Genomic DNA, 16,281 nt, shown 5'->3' with positions numbered 1-16,281 from the left:
ATGGGGGCTTGTCCTAGGGGGCAGGAGTGGCAGGGCGAGGCAGTCAATTGGGGAAAAAGGAGACATATGCAATTCTTTAAACAAAAGAACTATAGCAAGTAAACAGATAATCAAAGACATCCAAATAAGTAAGAAAAAAATATGTTTTTATTGATTTCAGAGGAAGAGGGAGAGAGGGATAGAAACAAAATTGATGAGAGAGAAACATTGATCAGCTGCCTCCTGCATGCCCCCAACTAGGGATTGAGCCCACAACCCAGGCACATGCCCTAACCGGGAATCAAACTGTGACCTCCTGGTTCATGGGTTGACATTCAACCAGTGAACCTCACCATCTGGGCCAAACCAGTTTTATTTTCTAAACATTTATAAGCCTTTAAAAAGCCTTATGTGTAAAAATTTAGTCTATCACAAATATTGCCAGCACCATGATTTTTAAAGGGCAATAAAAGAAATTTTAGTTATGTGGTTAGCTGCACTATATCAGTTTTTCCCTTGCAACTTCTATCAATAAAAAGAAAATGTGGTCATTGAAGTTTCCGGAGTATATTAACCTAGTTTGACTTTTCCCCAAAGGTATTGGAGAAAGCCAATGTTTTCTCAAACTGCCCTAGACGATTAGACTTAATAATAACCAAGAGCCAAGAGAAATACAATTTTGTTCCAGAATGGTTCAGGGAGAAGATTCCCCTCACAGCAACCATGCAAATAAAAGCTGGCCCACAGTTTCATGTCCTAGATGAAATGGGGAAGTGGCGTGGACATAGTTTAACCACAGTTGAGACACTTCTCAATACTATCCCTCTAGTTTTTCATCAAGATGTTCTTGTGCATCAGCATGCAACAGCAATGACTCCAGCAGGGCCCTGGAATCCACAGCTAGCCACACTGTGTTCAGAATCCTCAGTAAAACCATTCCCATTTACAGCTGGGGAAGCAGATGCCCAATTATGGGTGGAGGCTAATGGGTGGCTATGGTCACAGTTAGGGACTGCCACCACTTTGGTTTCCTTAGTATGAAAGAAGCAAAAGGTCCATGGAAGTGACTTCAGCAGAAAGTCTGATGCTTACCTTTGGTGGCGATAAAGGTCAAGATGGCAGCCAGGATGTTAAGAACATGATGCTCCCACTAAGCCACATGGATGTAACCCTCGTTGCACCTGTTAGCTTTCTTTTCCTTCGTTATTGCTTACAGCGCCCAACCCTTCCAGGCACCTGAAAATGCAAAGGTCAGGGAAGAGGCTGCAGGGAGGTCCAGCCAAATCCATCCAGGCCCATATCCTACTAGCAGTGGCATCTTCCTTTGCCAAGCGAAACAGAGCTCATCATTTTAACTGTTTTACACCTATTATGGATTAAGACAGTAGAAAAAACTTAAATCTTCCCCACCTGATACACCAGTGGGGCAGGAAGCAGAAGAGAAAGGGTGAACGTTTTATATGAGTAGTTAAGCTCTGTGTCCAATATGATGGCTATCAGCCACATGTGGCTATGAGCACTGGAAATGTGGCCAGGAAGACTGAGAGACTGGATTTTCAAGTATATTTCATTTTAATTCATTTAAATTTAAATAGTCACATGTGGTTGGACACCACTGAGTTGGAGAAAGAGAAACCATTGACCCAGCAAAATAGTTGTTATTTCTCTGCCATCATTGATGTCGAGTTTCTCCTCTGAGTCTCATAGCATTGCCCGTTGTGCTGGAGGAGCAGGTAATATTCCTGCATTTTAAGCAGACATATAAAGGATAAACAGGCTCCTTTAGAGTCATTCGGTAGTTTGTAACAGAAGCATGCTTCCAACTCACAGGTTATGACAGCTAGCCCTGGTATCTGTACAATGATGACGACAACAATACATTAACGACATAACCAACATGGACGGCTCGCTCTGTCAGGGAACTCAGGGCTTCCCAGCAGCTGCACGTGGTGGTGCTCAAGGAAAACAGTACTTCAGACATGGCCCACGGAGGTGGGGAGGGGGCTGGGTAAGCTGCACCCCTCCAGCGTGCCATCTGAAACCCTCCGTTACACTCAGTTTACATTCTGTAATTAAGATAAAAATAGAAGGAAAAAGGAAAAGTGTAGGTATTCAATGTTGATTTGTAAAGAACTTTCAAATGTTTCATGAAAAACTCCAGCTTGCTTTCTTAACCATGTCGTTGTATGTCTGAAATAGCGATTCAGAATTCCACCCTTTTACAGGTGTTCCTGGAACCGTGCGTGATGCTCACCATTATGTTGCCAGCCCCCCAGGTACTGCTCGTGACCTAAGGCTGGTGGCTGGCACCTCCCAGCAAACTGCACATTGGCACACAGATCGGGAAGCTTGGCAATGTCTTATTTAATCCTTACAGCAATCCTATTACTATTAGCATACCCATTTCAGAGGTGAGAACATTGAGACTTAGAATGGCCCAGCGACCTCCCAATGGCCAAACAGCTCTAGGAAGCTGCTGGGTTCCCATACAACTGTCTGGCGCAGAGACTGAGTCCCACAGGCTGCCAGCTGTCAGTCCTGGGCTTCATAATTATTAATATGAGGAAATATCACAAGGAAGGCGACGTAAGAGCAGATTCAGAGAGCTGCTCTGAAAAATATATTTTTAAAACAACATCTTGATAAGATGAAACTCAAGAGACCTTTCTAATTGTCAAAAACACAAAATACAAACTAAAATGGTTCTGGCACATTCACAGCATTTCTCAGATTTTAAACATAAAACACTGACTGGCTTGTACAACTTTTGGCTTATGAAAACGGAAAGGCTGGCCAGTAACTTTCCAGCAACCACAGCACTCTGACCCGCTATGGCAGCCCCTATTCACATCCAAGTCTTGCCACCCACAGCCCCCTCAGTGTTGGTGGTGTTTGCTGGGCCTGACTGTGGTTGCTTCTTTGACTCCAACACAACGCTGTGAAGGCCTGAGGTAAGGTTTGTGGTCCTGCACATGCCCTCCAGCCAGCCCCTTATACCAGTGATTTTCAACCTTTTTGTCTCACGGCACACATAAACTAATTACTAAAATTGTGCTGCTCACCAAAAAATATATTATGTTTTTAGCTGATCTGAAAAAATAGGTATAATTTTGGTTGTGTCGGCTGCTGTCTTTTTGTTTTTGTTGTTAATCATCACCTGAGGATATTTTTTCCATTGATTTTATAGAGAGAGTAGAAGGGAAGGAGGAAGAAGGCGAGAGAGAGAGAGAAAAATCAATGTGAGAGAGACACATCGATTGGTTGCCTCCTGTATGCATCCAGGTTCAGGCCCAGGGATGGAACCTGCAACTCAGATACATGCCCTTGACCCAGAATATAACCCATGGCCCTTTAGTGCACAGGCCAATGCTCTAATTACTGAGCACACTGGCCAGGGCAGGTATTGCATGTTTTAAATTTTTTGTGGCATACCACCTGAAAATTGCTGCCATGTACATGTCACAAATACATATTCATATATACATGTGCATACATGCACACTAACCTATATGCACACATGTGTATGCATGCATTTGCACACATGTACACTTTCAACACCAGTGTACATAACATACACAGATACACAATACACATGCACACATAATACACACCTCTATATACACATATATATACACACATACACATGACACATGTGTGCTCAAATCCATGCATGCACACACACTGTAAAGATACATGTGTATATGCACATGTACATGCACAGATCCATGTACACACACAAAGATACATACTTCTGCACATACACATGTAGACAGACACACTTATCCAATACACCCACACATAGGCATGTACACAGACCTGTGTACACATATACACGATACATTCACACGTATGCACACACACATGCAGCTCTGGGCAGGCTGGCCCTCCGGGAGGAACTGTGTCCATGCAGTCTGAACACCGCAGGACACAGCACTCTTTCTCTGACCATTGTTCTCTGCACAAAGACAAACTCCCAGCCAAGTTCGGGCTTTCTTTCGTGATTTGCATGCAACTTCCATCGGAGCGCTGCTGGAAAGACTCTTGGACTTGACAGGCAGAAACTGGAAGAAGCTGCTGTCACTTCTGTGAGTTGTTGCAGATGTCCTGAGTGGGTCAATGGCAAGGCCCGGACATCAGAGGCCAAGCTGCCTTGCCCTCCCGCAGGTCCTCTGTGAGGCCTTGCACAGCCTGCTGCTGCCATCAGACCCCATTCTCTGCTGTGCTGCTCAGAGCCGGCCCTCACGCTCGGAGCAGCCCCTGCCTCCCCGGGCTGTGGTCACAGCCTCCAGATCCTCTCTTTTCTAGACCCAGGAGCCTTGGAAGAACAAAGACTTTTATGACAAGTTTTATTAGCGACGCCTCCTGTGCTCACTCTCTGGGACAGGTCAATGCTATCAACCCCATTTCACAGAGAGGAAAACAGCCCAGAGAGATCAGATGCTCCACTCAAGGTCACACAGCACGTGTGAGGCAGAGATAGGACAATTAGCCCCAGCCTATCTGTTGGGACAAAGCACAACGATTTGTGATACAGGACTCCAGGGCAGTTGCTCTGAAGGTCCTGGAAGTCAGGCCTTAGGAAGCCAGATAGATATAAGCATGGGGGCAGCATACAAAGTTTTATTTCTGGGTGACACCCCCCAGCCCGCTCTGACCCACCTCCCACCACCATCTCTCTTCTTCCCTTGGTTCCACTAGCTGGTGGAATATTCCAGTTGCCCCCGTGTAGCTAGGTTGCAGCTTAGAAAGGACTTCAGCAGCTACAGGCTCTTCTGGTGTCACCAGGTAGAGTCCAAAGGCCGAGCAGAGGAAACTAGATTCTATTCTGTTGACTTCCCCACTCACGATGCTGGACCACACGCAGCTCCCATTGAATCTCTGGCCCCTCACAGGCAGGGGCGGGGGGTGTTGCATTGACACTCTGTGCTCCTCTCCTTGGTCCCCCAGCTCTTGGTTTGCGGCTGAATATAAGCAAGAGGTGGTACCTACTTGTAAAAAGGAAATAAAAGAAGAAGGCGAGGTGAGGATGACAGCTGGGCAAATGAGGGAAGCACAAAAGCCACAGGCCGCAAACCTCAGCTCAGAAAGCAGGTCCCCCGAGTCAAAGCACAGGCTCTGCCGCCTCTCCCAGGGAGCTGCACGGCTGGCAAGGCAGCCCAGGCGCCGGTGGCCTCATGTCCTGGGAAGGAGCCCAGGCCCGCGGGTGTGCACCGTGGAGCTTGTGAATTTCGGTTGCCAGGGGCACGTGTGCTTGCCAAGTCTGATTGGGTCCTTCCAGATTTGGAGGTTCCCAAGAATATACAGGCACAGGACTCCCAGGCTTCTCCACACAGATTAAAGGTGCATTGGGGGGTCATCTGCAGGAGCCCTCAAACGTCCTCCTATTTAAAACAATGTCCTTCCTCATCCTCCCAGTCTTTCTTCCTGAAGATCCTCCTTCAGCCTCAGACGCGTTGGGGTGGGAGAGCATGGGGTGCAATTGTGACCCATTTCAACTCCCCAATATCCCAACCCTTTCCCTGGTTGGGCACTTCTCTGTATGAGTCAGCTCAACTGCCATAAGCAATAGCACAGGCTGGGGGCTAAAGCAACAGACACTTATTGCCTCACAATTCTGGAGGCTGGAAGTCCAAGATCAAAGTGTCACACACACACACACACACACACACACACACACACACGCACGCACACACACATGCCATAGTGGCAATGTGCAGATGGCTGCGTGCTCACTGTGCCTCACATGGTCTGTCCTCTGTGCGTGCATGCCTTGTATCTCTCTTTGTGTCCAGCTTCCCTCTTCCTTATAAGAACACCAGTTAGATTGAATCAGGTCCACCTAATGGCCTCATTTTAACTTACTCACCTCATTAAAGGCCCCATCTTCAAATGTATACACATTCTAAAGCACCGGGAGTTAGGGCTTTGGGGGCTGGGGGATTGCAATTCAGCCCATAACACCTTCTTATAAGTCTGAATAGGAGACAGAGTCAGATTTCCACAGTGGAAGCTTAAGATGCCCTGCTCTCTCTGTTCCCGCCTCCCTTGCCGCTGGGCTGAGCGGGGGGGGGGGGGGGGGTGGACTCACACTCTGCTATTGGAAGCTCATGCTCTGGACGTGGGGTCTGAAGGAAGTGAGGTGGGCACCAGGGCAGAGGGGCTCTCACTCCCATTGGTGCCATGGGCAGCAGGGCAGGAGCAACCAGACCATGTTCCTGGCACAGAAGAGGGGAGGGGAGGCCATGTCAGTAAGTCTGTGTTCCTGCCCTAGCACTGAGCACAGTGGTGTCTGGTGCTTAGTTCAACTACAGAGATTCCAGTTTCCACAGCATGGTTTTGGGCACGGTTCCTGGCTGCTTAGCCTCAAACTCTGGTTCTCTAGCCCCCCCTGTAATTCTGAGAGCTGCCTGAATGCTTTCTAGTGAGTTCCCTTTCTGCTTAAAGCAGCTAGAGCTGAATTCTGTTGCTTACAGTTGTGAAAACTCACACAGAGGGGAAACTTTTTACTTTATAGTCAGATCTCAATCTGACTTTAAATAAAATAAAAAAAGAGAATACAGTCAACTTTCGTTGTAATTCAGGGACAAAAAAGACTTTTGACATAACTATTAATTGCATTGCGTATCAAAAATAAATAAAAGTTTTACCTCTGGACCAATCTTTATAAAACACTTCCCCTCAGGAACCTGTGATGGCTCCCTATTGCCCATGGTTTCAGCTTTAAGCTCCTTTGTTTGGCTTTGAGAACCCTCCGGAGTATAATTGCAGCCTGTCTAGCCCCTCTCACACCGACTGCTGAGGCCGGCTGCGGTTACAAGGGCCTCCGCTTAGCGGTGAAGCTCACAGGCTTTCCCGTCAGGCTGCTCGGGTTGGAACACAGGCAATGCGACCTTTGATGCTTGCACCCTCTCAGCCCCAGTCTCCTCGTGTGCACAGCAGAGGTGATGATGGCCATGGAAGGCAGTTAGCTTGACCTCTGTGCCATGCCAGCAGATGAGTGTGACCAGCATGTGTCAACAGCAGTTGCAGGATCAGCAGCAGCATCACCTGGGAACTTGCTAGAAATGCCAGGCTTGGGCCCATCCCAGACCGGCAGTGCTGGGCCATTGGGGATGAAGCCAGGGGACCACGCTCTGGGCTAATACTAGTTCCATCACCACTGCTGACAGCTGGTTTAAGAACAGTCATGACTAATGCCAGCAAGACTCAAGGAAAAAGTTGCCGTGGCTTCTAGAAAAGAAGCTCCTTGCCTCTCGGTAGAAAGCCATGGGACGCCGCCTCCCTCTCCCCAGGAGGGCAGAGGATGCGCTGCTCTCCTGTCTGAGGGGAACTGAAGCCGATGCGTGGGGCGGGCAGGACGAGGAAGTACACTGAGAAACGGGAGCTGGAGCCAGACTATGACAAAACCCTGCCCGCAGCCCACCCTACGTCCAGATATCCAGCTACATGAGCCAAGAGAATCCTTATCTCTGAACTGAGTTGAGGTTTCTGTGACTTGCAGCCAAAAGGACTCTAATGATTTATCTCCTAGGATTGCTGTGAGGTGAGATGATTCACGTTGAGCGCTTAGCACATTCTCTGACACCTTGGAAACTCTCGTTATGTGTCTATCATCATCACTATTCATATTATTTTCATTATTTGTATTACATACATTCCAGATGCATTAAAACAAACTGTGTCTTGACCTATCCTAATTCTCCAGCTGTGAGCCTTCGAAGTCCCACCTCCCTATTTCAAGACCCGCCTCAAATGGGACCTTCCTGAAGCCGTTGGAATTACTGAAGCCAATCCAACTCCCTCCACTGAATTCTTGTATCCACAACTGTGCCTAAGTTGTACCAGGGTTGGCATGTGTCAATCAGAGAGGGGCCGAGTACACAGGCGGGCAGTTGGGCACCACTGCCATGTGGGGTAGGCCTGTGTGGCACACCTTTGCTCTCTCTCCCAACTAGAACACAAGCTCCTTGTAAAAGACACCCATGTGTCATTTCTTTTGTTTCTCTACGAAACCTAGCATGAAGCTGAGTACCTGGGTGAAGGAACCAAGTGCCCAGCCGGCACCATGTGAATGGCTCACCTGTAATCTCAAATCTGACTCTTACGCAGTTCTATGAGGTAGTTACTGTTTTCCATGTTCCTCCAACCACACCAGCATGGCAGTAAAAATAGTCACAGTAGGATTTTTTTCTAAAGAAAATCACTTTATTCTCATTGATTCATAGAAAGTAACATCACAAAAGCTGATTTAAGGAGATCTCACAAACATTTGTCCAGCCCCAAACTCAATACCATCTCAGTAAACTTCTATACAGTAAAACACCTTCTTCCATTGCCATACTTTTTTTTTAACACTTTGCCCAGCTAGCATGGCTCAGTGGTTGAGTATCAACCTATGAATTAGGAGGTCATGGCTTGATTCCCGGTCAGGACACATGTCCGGGTTGCAGGCTCGATTCCCAGTGTGGGGTGTGCAGGAAGCAGCCGATCAGTGATTCTTTCTTATCATTGACTAAAGGCCTGGTACACAAAATTTGTGCATGGGGGGGGGGGGGGCGCTGTCCCTCAGCCCGGCCTGCAATGATGCCAGCATCCCACGCCCTGGTCTCTGGCCAGAGGCCCCTCCCTCCACACGGCCAGAGCATGGGATGCTGGGCCCCTGGCCCCTCCCTCCACTCGGCCGGGGTGCAGAATGCTGGGCTCGTATAGCCAGGGCAACGCCGCCAGCGTTCCCCCCTCTCCCCCACCACTATGGGCGCCGCCATCTTTGTCACAGAGTGATGGTTAATTTGCATATTACTCTTTTATTAGATAGGCTGTTTCTCTCTCTCTCTCCCTCTCCCTTCCCTCTCTGAAATCAATTTTAAAAATGTTTTATTGGTTTTTAGAGAGAGAGAGAAAAGGAAAGATAAAAACATTGATGAGAGAAACATCTACAGCTGCCTCCTGCACTCCCTCTGCTGGAGATCGAGCCCACAACCTGGGCATGTGCACCAACCAGGAATCAAGACAGTGACCTCTTGGTTCATGGTCGATGCTCAATCACTGAGCAACACTGGCCGGGTCCATTGCAATTCTGAGGCAAGGAAACTACTAGTAATAATGATAGAGAAGAGGTTTAACTGATAGTTTTATACTTTCCCTATGAATTATATTTTTACACTAAATGAAGTTGATCATGAGAGATGATTTCCCATGTCTTCAATCTTAACCTCTTGATTAGGCTAATCTATTTGTAGAATTGCACTGTTTCAGCACTTCGCTGAGGTCTCCCTGGTTCTGGGCACATGCTAAACACTGTTTCATCTCGTGGTGACCACACTAGCCTGTTGTTGCTGCTGGTGGTGGTTAGCCGGCTGAGTTCCCTGAGGCTCCTGGGTGAGGTCAGGCCTGGAGGACTCAGCATTCCTTCCTCACGGAAGCCCCAGCAATGGCATGAACTAGTGTGGGGCCGACAGCAGAGCCCACAGCCACACCAGCTGCAGTGGTTGCCATCTGGGCCATCAGATCTGGCTGCTAGGGTGCAACAGCAGGTGAGCCAACAGCAGATGGTGCAGCCCTGGGTGCAGCTCTCATCTGAGGTGCCCAGCTGGCCAGAGGGACCAAGGGGGAGGTATGACTTTGGCTTTCATGTGGCATCACAACTGCCAGGCGGTTCTGTGTTTGCAAGTTTGAAACTCGGAGATGACCCCCACAATAGGAATCTCAAAAGACTATATTTTCTGGCTTCAGCCTTATTGGGAATTCCAGACCACCTTGGATTCCCCCAAATCGTTCTGAGATCCGCAAAGTGTGGACCATCCTCTTGGTTCACCCAGGCATCAGCCATCTTACTTCTCATCCTCCCCAAACCTCACCTCCATGACCATGCTGTCCCCACCACCGACAGAGTCTGAGTGTCCGGCCCCTGTGCCATGTGGAAGCTTGGGATCGAGAACAGAGCCCCAAGTCACTACTGAAGCCTCAGACCCACCTGCTACAGGTGGCCCATCACAAACACATTCCTTCCTGCTTCCTCATCTGAATGTGCTGTCTTCCTCCTCCTGGCTTCTCGTCCCATCGCTCACCTTGTGACTTCACTCACCTCTTCCTTTTTGATGACTCCTACCCAGGGAACCCAGCGTGGCTTGACTTCATCTCCTCCTTTCCTGCTGCAGAGCACGGTGAAGAAAAGCCACAAACCCGTTGTCTGCATGTGTCCCCATGGACGCTTGGTAATTCTTTAATTCATTTTCTGCTATCAAATGCCTCCAGGTCTCTTGTCTGAAGACTCCTGGCCATTCACTGTTTTCCACTCTTAGGAATAACTTCATCTCCAATTTCACTGAGTCACTGGATCTTGTTATCTTGCCTTGGCCGGCCCATCTCTCTGAATCCTCACCTTCCTCTTCTCTAATGTTGTGGACTCTGCCAAGGATGGCACTGTCCTCTTTGCCAAAGCCAACCTCTCACCCAGTGCTTCTCACCAGCCACAGTCTATCACCTCTCTGCCCACTCTCGTTGGCTTCTTCTCGCCTGATTGTACCTCCTTCCTCGTGTTTAAAAAGGATCATGGTTACTCTCTACTAAAATGAAACCAAAGCCCTTTTCCTTCACCCACTTCTTCCACAGGCTTCTGCTCCCTGCTCTTAACCACCCAACTTCTGAAAACGACAGTCACTTTCGCCATCCCCTCTCCCTTACTCTCCCTCACCTTCTCCATTGGTCTCTCCCCGCGACTCTCTTGAAACTGCTTTGCTTTCTCAAGGTGAGGCAATGATCCTCTGAGCACCACCCACCACCCTGTCCTTGGTGGACCTGAGCACACAGAATAGCATCTCCTTTGTGAGTTTCTGCACATCCCCCACCTGCTGCCGTCCCAGGAGCACCTCCTGTTTCTGCCTTCGGCTCTCTTCCCTGTCTTTTCACACTCCTTCCCTCGGTGAACTCACTCACACCACAGTTACAGCTCTCACTTCTCCCAACAAGATGAAGCCCTCTCCTTCTCTCTTGCCGACGTCCTCCCCAGCCCCAAACCTGCAGGCAAGCTCCTTCCAGAAGTGGCCCCACTAGTTTTCTTCTTCTGATCTTACATGAGAAGGAGACTTTAATGTAAAGTAAATCATTGTCTAGTCTAAACTCTGATCCAGTGCAGGACCACCTATCACTGTACTTGGGGGAAGATTGTCATCAGGCCTTGGGTTAAATATTTGCAGGGGTGAGAGGCTCAGTATTTCATGAAGTGCCTTGTTCCATTTTAACCCAACATGGGTACCCCATGAGGCTCTATCCAGGCGACTAGAGGAGCACAGGGCTAGGCCCCAGGAAGTACCCGCTCCTTTTCACACCGTTGGAGAGAACGCGGGGCCTTGAGTCTGTGCCACTTTTCCTACTGGTTCTCTGAGTCCTGTGGACAATGACTGAGGAGACAACCATGCGGGACACATCTAGAGACAAAAAAGAAGAAAAATATTCACTAAATGGCAATTGGGTTCACCTACCTACAAAGAGCCGCCCTGGTATAATGTGCTCTTTTCCTTTTCTGCCTCGCATCCTTCCCAGACTTTTGCCACGTTGGCTTACTCTCTGTTGCCCAAACTTGTCCCTCTTTCCTGCTTCCACACTCTCCTTTTTGTTGATTGTTATCAGAAATGTCTGGGCCCCTCAGCCTTTCCATGCTGCCAGGTAGCGAGGATAGCAGCTCCCATAGGAAAATGTCCTGATCTCACCAACTAAATCCTCATCCTCCCCTCTGAAACCCTAAAAACACTTTCTTTATACTTCTTATCCACTTATCTCTCATTCTATTCATTCATTTACTCATTCCACAATATTTCTTGAATGCAGGGTGGCCCAGGCTCTGTTCTGGGCATGGGAGACCTGGCAGAGAATACGGTATGGAGTTCCTGCCGGGAAGGCAGTATACGGTGGTCACCATGAAATGTAATGTTTGTTAGGAAAGGAGCCATCAGGATGCTTTGGGAGGCGTGACAAGAGGTTCTAACCTAGCCCAGGTCTGAGCGCATTTCTGAACATGTGCAGCAGTTGTCAGGGAAGGAGTGATGGTGTCCAGGCACCGTAACCGCAGGGGCAAGTGTCCAGAGATAAGCGTGTCACCTTCCAGGATCTGAAAGAAGTGCTCCATGGCTGGCATTCAGAAGATAAGAGGGAAAATAGCAACACATCTTGGAGGACTTGGATTCCAAGAGCACTGTTAATCTTGAAGGTATTTGGAAGCCCCTGCAGGACTTTACAGAACAGTGACACAATCGGTTTGTATGCCTTTGACACTTCCCTCTTGTGTTCTGCCTTCATCATAGGTATGATAATGGGCCTTTTCTCTCCCTCATTCTGTTTCAACTTCCTTGCATGCCGGTCTAGGCCTTTTTAGTCCCCCAAATCCTGATGGATGGCAGAGCAGCTGTGGTAATTAATAAATGTTTATAGAAGTGGATATGGGAAAGAAAATATCTTTAGTCACTATATTCTGAAAGATGAAAGCTAATAACTGCATGACTATAGGTTATGGAACCAAAAAGGGCAACAGTAAGTTACATGCATGTATTGGTTCATTGAAATATTAAAGATGAGCCCTGGCTGGTGTGTCTTGGTTGGAGCATCGTCCTGTACATAACAAAAAAGGGGCCCAGCCAGTGTTGCTCAGTGGTTGAGCATCAACCTATGAACCAGGAGGTCATGGTTTGATTCCCAGTTAGGTCACATGCCCGGGTTGCAGGCTAGATCCCCAGTATAGGGCGTGTGGGAGGCAGCCAATCAATGGTTCTCTCTCATCATTGATGTTTCTATCTCTCTCTCCCTCTCCCGTTCTCTCTTAAATCAAACAAGATATATTTTAAAAATAAAAATAAAGAGAGCAATATTGGAGAACGAAGATGGTGACATAGCCTGTACTCACTGCCTCCCAAAACCACATCAAAATTACAACTAAAATACAGAACAATCATCATCCAGAACCACCTGAAAGTTGGCTGAATGGAAGTCCTATGACTAGAGAATTAAAGAAGAAAGCACACTGAGACTAGTAGTGGGTGCAGAGGCGCTGAATGGGCTGGTACAGCACTCGCTTGTGCCACTTTTTTAATCAGGAGTTCATCTCTGTGGAGGCCCCCCTGAGGAACAAGGGGTCCCAGCCCCACACCAGATCCCCAGCCCAGGCACCCAGTGCTGGGAAAAGAAGTCCCCATAACTACAGGCAGTAAAAACCAGCAGGGATTGGGTCTCAGTGACACAGAGGCTGCTGGAGACCCAGCTGTTCCTCTTAAAGGGCCAGCACATGAACTGAATTTACAATTCCTCTGAGCTCCAGCATCAGGGCAAGGCTCTGGGGGGCTCAGGCACATACAAGAAGGAGCTGGACTGTCTGGCATTGAGCAGGAACTCAAGGGCAGCTTTCTCCCAGATGGAAGTGCTTACAGGGGTCATTGGTCCTATGCTGGGACCTCTCCAGTTGCAGGGCTGACTGGAAGCCACTTCTGTTTGCTCCACCCTGGTGATTCCCTGAGACCCTATCAATAAAAGGCCCAAGACCCGGCACCGGCACCAGCCCGCCTTGCTTCACACCTGGGCCTCGCCTGGACACTTCTAAACCAATATAAATAGGAGGAATCTGCAGATCTCATTGTAGCTCTTGTCAGGTGCCCCAGGCAGTGGCTGACTTTGCACCTTCCTAGAAACCCAAGAACCAGTGCACCCAGTGGTCAGCATCAGAACATATCAGATTACAACTCTACACATCCATAAACAACACACTCAAGGGGCAGACTCAGTGAGCACCAAAGCCCCAGTGAAGCAAGTCCTGCCCCATAGTGGTGGCTCCTGCATAGCAGCTCTCCCACTGTAGCCACAGCTGGTCCTCACAGCCAGTTGGCCTGGAGATCAATTCCTCCCAGTGACATCAACAGCAATCAAGTCTCAACTACAACAAGACTGTGCACACAGCCCACAAAGGGATGCACCTAGAGTGCCCAGCTCAGGTGACTGGGAAGGCTAAGCCACTGGGCACTATAGGACACCTACTACACAAGATGACTCTACCAATTCAAGGAGACATAGCAGCTCTACCCAATACATAGTAACAAACACAGGGAAGCAGCCAAAATGTGGAGACAAAGAAACATGTTACAAATGAAAGAAAACAAACTACTGGATATAGAGTTCAAAACAACGGTTATAAGGTTACTCAAGAATCTTCATGAGACCGTCAATGAGACTTAGTGATACTTGCACAGATCTAAGTAAGAATGCAAAAAAAAAAAAAAAGAAAAAAAAAGAAAAAAGAAAAGGACCAGTCAGAAATTAAGCATACATGGACCGAAATAAAGAATAATAAATATACAGGGATTCAATGGTAGAGTAGAGAGGATTCAGAGAATCAAATCAATGACTTGAAATATGAGGAAGCAAAAAACATCAATCAGAAAAGCAAAAAGAAAAAGAATCCAAAAATATAAAGATAGTGTAAGGAGCCTCTGGGACAACTTCAAATGTACCAACATTTGCATTATGGGGGTGCCAGAAGAGAGAGAGCAAGATATTGAAAACCAATTTGAAGAAATGATGACAGAAAGCTTCCCCTACCTGGTTAAAGAAATAGACTTACAAGTGCAGGAAGCACAGAGAACCCCAAACAAGAGGAACCCAAAGAGTACCCCACCAAGACACATTATAATTAAAATGCCAAGGGCTAACAAAAAAGAGAGAATCTTAAAAGCAGCAAGAGGAAAACAGTTAGTTACCTACAAGGGAGTGCCCATATGACTGTCAGCTGATTTCTCAACAGAAATTATGCAGGACAGAGGGAGTGGCAAGAAATATTCAAAGGGACAAATAGCAAGGACCTACAACCAAGATTACTCTACCCAGCAAAGCTATTATTTAGAATTGATGGTCAGATAAGGAGTTTCAAAGACAACAAAAAGCTAAAGAAGCTAATCACCACCAAACCAGTATTACATGAAATGTTGAAAAGTATTCTTTAAGAAGAGAAAGAAGAAAACGATAAAGATAAAAAATATAAACAATAAAAAATTCAAGAGGAAGGAACACTTCCAAGCTCTTTCTATGAAGCCAGCATTACCTTAATCCCAAAACCAGATAAAGACACCACAAAGAAAGAGAATTACAGGTCAATATCCCTGATGAACATATATGCTAAAATACTCAACAAAATTCTAGCAAATCAGATCCAGCATTACATTAGAAAGATCTTACATCATGGCCAAGTAGGATTTATTCTAGGGATGCAAGGATGGTACAATATCCACAAATCAATAAATGTTACACATCACATAAACAAACTGAAAGACAAAAATCACATAATTATATCAATTGATGCAGAAAAAGCATTTGACAAAATTCAACACCCATTCCTGATAAAAACTCCCAGAAAGTGGAAATGGAGGGATCATACCTCAACATAATAAAAGCCTTATATGACAAACCTACAACCAACATCTTACTCAATGGGCAAGAACTAAAACCATTTCCCCTAAGAACAGGAACAAGACAGAGATGCCCACTTTCACCACTCCTGTTTGACATAGTACTCAAAGTGCTAGCCATAGCAATCAGACAAGAAGAAGAAATCAAAGGCATCCAAATTGGAAAAGAAGAAGTAAAACTGTCATTATTCCTAGATGACATTATATTGTATATAGAAAGCCCTGAAGACTCCACCAAAAAACTACTCTCCTTAATAAACAATTTTGGCAATGTAGCAGGTTACAAAATTAACACTCAGAAATCTATGGCTTTTTTTATACACCAATAATGAACTTACAGAAAGAGAAACAAAAAAACAAACAAAACAATCCCATTTACCATTGCACCAAAAAATTAAGATACCTAGGAATAAACTTAACTAAGAGATGCAAATCAAAATGACAATGAGGTACCATGTCACACCTGTCAAAATGGCTATCATCAACAAATTGACAAATGACAAGTGCTGGCTGAGGATGGGGAGTAAAAGGAACCCTCGTGCACTGCTGGTGGGAATGAAGACTGGTGTGGCCACTGTGGAAAACAGTATTGCATTTCCTCAAAAAATTAAAAATGGAACTCCCATTTGACCCAGTAATCCCACTTCTAGGAATATAGCCCAAAGAATCAGAAACATCAATCAGAAAGGATATATGCACCCCTATACTCATAGCAGCAAAATTTGTAATAGCTGAGATTTGGAAACAGCTTAAGTGCCCATCAGCAGACCAGTGGATTAAAAAACTATGGTACATCTACACAATGGAATATCATGCTACTGTGAAAAAGAAGGAACTTTTACCATTTGCAACAGCCTGGATG

At 46.7% G+C, this 16,281-nt stretch overlaps 1 pseudogene; it reads left to right on the top strand.

The window, feature by feature from the left end:
• Positions 1-11,220: 11,220 nt before the first annotated feature.
• Positions 11,221-11,407, top strand: LOC132236275 (small nucleolar RNA SNORA73 family; annotated as a pseudogene).
• Positions 11,408-16,281: the final 4,874 nt, after the last annotated feature.

This window comes from Myotis daubentonii, chromosome 5 (assembly GCF_963259705.1).
Source record: "Myotis daubentonii chromosome 5, mMyoDau2.1, whole genome shotgun sequence".
NCBI lineage: Eukaryota > Metazoa > Chordata > Mammalia > Chiroptera > Vespertilionidae > Myotis > Myotis daubentonii.
The sequence above is the reverse complement of the archived record's forward strand: the minus strand, read 5'-3'. Positions and strand labels throughout refer to the sequence as shown.